Raw genomic sequence first — 5,000 nt, 5'->3', positions numbered from 1 at the left:
CTCTTGTTCTCGACTCCCTCCTCGTTCTCGTTCGCGTATTTATTCCTCCTCTTCGTCGTCGTATTCATTCTTCGTCCCCGTCCCGTATTCATTCTGCGTCCGTGTCCTCTTCTTTGTCCGTCTCCGTCTTCGCGGCTGCAGTGTGTGTAGTGGCGGTGTTGACTTGAAAAAGCGAGTCCCGAGAGGTGTTTATATGTCATCGAGCGTTCCTCAGCAGAATTTTATACTACTTCTTTGGTTGTTAGGTAAGATTATTTTTATTCTCTTGTTTTCATATGAAGTTATTTTTCGCATAAGTGTTTTGATCATTGTTAAAGAAACGCGTTGAAATAATATGAAGAATATAATCAGGAACCAAGACGAAATGGGTCACTGGTCTCTTGAGAAGCATAACATTCTGAGGACGCAGCCTCAAACTCCCGACAGGAAAGCATGATGCATGGCCGGGCGAGGAAATGGAAGGCATGGCAACAGAGGCACTAATGTACGAGTGCTCCGTCAGGGAAGAAAAATAATGCAATGATGCAGAGGATCGAGCAGGAACACCGTGGGCAGGTGTGGGGGGTGGGCAGGTAAGGGCACCGGGCTGGCGAGGCGTCTGCGGGCGCGTCACCTGCCTGGCGCTAACAAGACCGTGACGGCGCTGCGCTCAGATGTGGGCCGCGGCGGCGAAGGGCTCCCCGCCGCGCTAAGTGACCCCTCAGCGGCCCATACACCACCTGCTCCTCGGCGCCCCCCACGTGCATGATTTCGCGTTGGAAGGAAGGTAGCGTCGGTAATTGTCCGAAAGCACCTTACGTGATTCATCGAAACAAATGAGTCTGTTAAAGATAATATGTTAAAACGAGGCAGCCCGGACATATTTCTCACGCTTCGCATTATCCGTCGTTGAACACCTCTCCAAAAGGCTATTTACTGCTGGAGATAATATAATAAAATATAATAACTCGCAACCCCTCCGCCGGCCGGGCTGCGTTGGGGGCCTCTGAGGCGCCAGTGTGCGATCGACCACAGTTGAGGGAGGACCTCCGCCCTGTCGATTAGACCACCTGTTCCGAGGCCGTCCTCCTCGCTCTTATTGCTTCTATAGATAGTAGGAGTCGTTTATTTATTCGTCAGATGGAGTGTTAACCATCTCTGTGTGTCTGTGTTTGAAAAATATAACTTTCACGTACAAAAGTAATGTTGTACGCTGTGCCTCGCCGATAGACAGACTGCGATAATGCTGCCGTGAGACGCCGCATTAAAACACGCTGTAAATGCTGGTGAGTCTGTACTTTAACGGAGTTTAGCTGAGATACTGCACGTCCGGGCGTCACGGCGAGACAGTCCCGGGGAGCTATGGCCACCGAGGGCTGTGATATCCTTTATTAAGTACAACACTTACCGGTGCGTTAATCCTCTCAAGACCTGCAACAGTTTTTCCTTAGTAATGGGAGAGCAACGTTGTTGTAACTCGCTTATAATGGAGGACACGCGAGAAAAGTACAACATCGAATATTACTGCATTTCCTTGCTTTCCTACCTTGTATTGGACAGTGACTGAAGATTAGCCGCAAAGCCTGCACGCTTGGGCCTGGACGGCGGCCGCAGGGTTTTATAGGTCACAGAAATAAGGGGAAGGAGTGTTTCACCTTTGTGCTGTACCTGTGCTGTTCCAGTGTGCGCTTAGACTGCACAGGTGCCGCAGAGCACTGGACGAGCGGCCCCTCACTAAGGACATGATAGCAGGTGCGGTAAATATGCGGTTAGTGTCGTAATGGACTTCCTGAGGTGAGTGACGGCGTCTTGCTGCTGCACGGAGACTTAGGGGGTCGAGGAGTGTGCAGCGTATTACTGATGTCATGTTGGTGGATCCTAAGTGACGCAATGCTGTGGAAAGGTTACACACCACCTATTAGGATATCTTGAATTATGGACACGAACGATTCTACAATTACTCTGTTTGTGGGGGGGTGGGGGGGGCTGGCTGTGTGTATGTGTGTCTGTCTGGCTGGCTGTATGAATGTGTGTGTGTGTGTGTGTGGGTGGGTGGGTGGGTGTGGGTGTGAGTATGAAACTGCCACCGTGTCAACAGATTGGGTCACGGTCATCTAAAATTCATTCGAATCTATTTTGTCATTTTACGGCAATTCTGAGTTCCTCGCTATTCTTTGCCTGTCGGGGGAAAATGTTGTGTGTACGTACACGACAGCAAAGCGTTTCCCGGGCACTGCGGTGCGAGGACTTGGCCACGGAGGGAGGGGCCTTGGACGCGGTTGGTGCAGTGCCGAGATTGTCGTTTAGGCGCCTAACGCTGCCGAGGAGGGTCTCCGTGAGTGACGGGGCCATCGAGGAATGTGGCCCAAACTCTTCTAAAAGGATCACAAAGAGATTCTTCTCCTTGGAATCTTAGCAATGAGTCTGAAGTCCATCCAATATTTTCAGCTCGCCATGAGTGTTAGCAGGTCGAAGCTTCGGACCGTTACGACTGTTTTGTGAACCTCAGTCCAGAGAACAATCGTTAGTGTCAAGTAAGATCACAATATATTTTCTTTAACCGGTAAACTTTGCATTAACAAGGTAGGTTTACTTTATTTCTATATGATTATCCAACAGGGCAACCCCAAGTGTGTGTGTGTGTGTGTGTGTGTGTGTGTGTGTGTTTAATCGATTGTTTGAACTGTTTATTCGGTTCTCTTTTTGAATCGGGTGAGTTCCGATACTTTTCTCTGCAACCATCAATTAAGAATATGTACAAGCCTTCCCTGAGTTTGCCCTTTAGCATGTGTCAGGCGGTAATGGAAGTCGTGAATCGTTTATGGAATGGCTGGTGGTGAACTAGTGACAATGAATATATATATATATATATATATATATATATATATATATATATATATATATATATATATATATATATATATATATATATATATTTTTTTTTTTTTTCTTTTCTTTATTTTCTAAATTGCACCATAAAGATGTGACAGTGGAGTTTTGCGAATTTTCCATACTGTTACGTCCGCCACAAGAAATTGGGGTGGCCGGAGCCATGTTGTAGTCTACCTTCCACTGCTAGTCTAACGTTAGCCATTTTAGAAGATGGTTTCCTTCATGCAAGTCTGCAGCGCGGCGTGCTGCCCCAGTTCCCACCACTGGAGCCTCCTAGACAGCCTGGCGCGCTGCCTACTGACTGAAGCGTCTCCCTGCCCTTGTGTTTCCTTCCGGCTAGAGACGAAGCTCTGTTTGCCGTGGCGTCCTGTCGCTTGTAATTCCCTTCTTGAGCGCTGCTGGACGTGGCTGTTCTGCCTGCTCCGGATTTTTGTGCCGTCGTCCCCAAGGCTGTGGCATCGCGCTATTTGTCCACGATCGTTGCCTCACGGAACGTCAGTCCCTTCACCACACTATATAACTAACTTAATTCTTCACTTGCTTTGGATACCATTGTTCTCATCACTGTACCTCGACGCTGCCACCGTACCGATGCCTCTCTTGCCATTCTTTGAGTGCCTCTGCTCCCTACCCACCCCGGCATGACTTACCGGCACCACTCTGACGGTTATGTGTTTACATTGTTCTTATTACATTACATATATGTATGTATGTATATACGGTATATATATATATATATATATATATATATATATATATATATATATATATATATATATATATATATATATATATATATATATATGTACTAGGTTCCCATATTTCTATCACTGCGACATTGTTTTCATGACTCTGTGCCAGTGTCGCCCTGTGCTCGATAAGAGGTAAATAAATGCCATCGACGGGGCGGTGTTGCGTGTCTTCAGTCGAGAGAGAAAAAATCTAAGAAAGTCTGGAAAAGAAGTTTTCTGGAGGCAGCTGGACTGCAAGCAATCGCGAGGCACGTGCGTGGACTTCATAACACACACACACACACACACACACACACACACACACACACACACACACACACACACACACAGTCGGGGGTTGTGTCCCGCCTCCCGGGTGTGTGTGGGTATGGTTTGAGGCTGCAGCCGTTCCCAAAGATCCGTTACTTGAGCTTCAAGCTTTTCCGAGGAAGCTTCGGGCTGGGGATCGCGAGTCCAGCGCGTGATCAAACCATGGTGTATGTCACACACACACACACACACACACACACACACGTCACCACCACAGTTGCCATTCGGTCTCTTCCGCTCCGGTTCTTTTAATGGGCAGCTCCGAACATTACTCATAAGGCGGCCAACACGACACACTCAAAGGCGGGGCCACAGCAGGCGATACTGCCGATAAAACTATGATCTTTATGCCCCTCGACACTGCCCTTTCCCCCTCCCAACATTCCTCGACCCTTTTCCAATCCCTCACCCCCTCTTCTTTCTCCTCTTCATCCACATTTATGCACCTTCACACCGCCCCTCTCTCTTCCCAACCTCTCTTGAAACCTTCTCCTTTGTCCCTCTACTCTCCTTCAGTCTGTGGCTCTCACGTCTACTTGTTTCCCTCTCCACCTCCCTCTCCTCCCTCACTAACCTTAGTCTTACTCTCTTATTTTTGGTACACGATGAAATATGAAATGAGATGAGGCCATGATCTAAACCACCTAATTTTTGTAGCTAACCTTCAGAATCAGTCTGTGTGTGTGTGCTCAGGTCAGTGGTGTTATAAATATTCTTGAGTTGAATATTAGTTTCATCACTTGGTGTGGCTGAAGAGAAAGGGGACTGCGAAAACGTATTGCTATATGCTGAATGTAATCTGTTACAGATAAAGTAAGAGAGAGAGAGAGAGAGAGAGAGAGAGAGAGAGAGAGAGAGAGAGAGAGAGAGAGAGAGAGACGTTGCAAGGTAAGCAGACACAGACAGACAGACAACAGTTCGGTAACACACACACACACACACACACACACACACACACATGGAGCTCTGTAATGCAATAGTTAGCGCGCTAAGCTCAGAGCCGATAGGTCTTGGTTCGACTCAATGACGAACGGAGAGGCGCGACTCGCAGTGGGAATGGTGATGGGT

Source organism: Eriocheir sinensis, chromosome 56 (genome assembly GCF_024679095.1).
Source record: "Eriocheir sinensis breed Jianghai 21 chromosome 56, ASM2467909v1, whole genome shotgun sequence".
In the NCBI taxonomy this organism is placed as follows: Eukaryota; Metazoa; Arthropoda; class Malacostraca; order Decapoda; family Varunidae; genus Eriocheir; species Eriocheir sinensis.
This window is presented reverse-complemented; position numbering follows the sequence as displayed.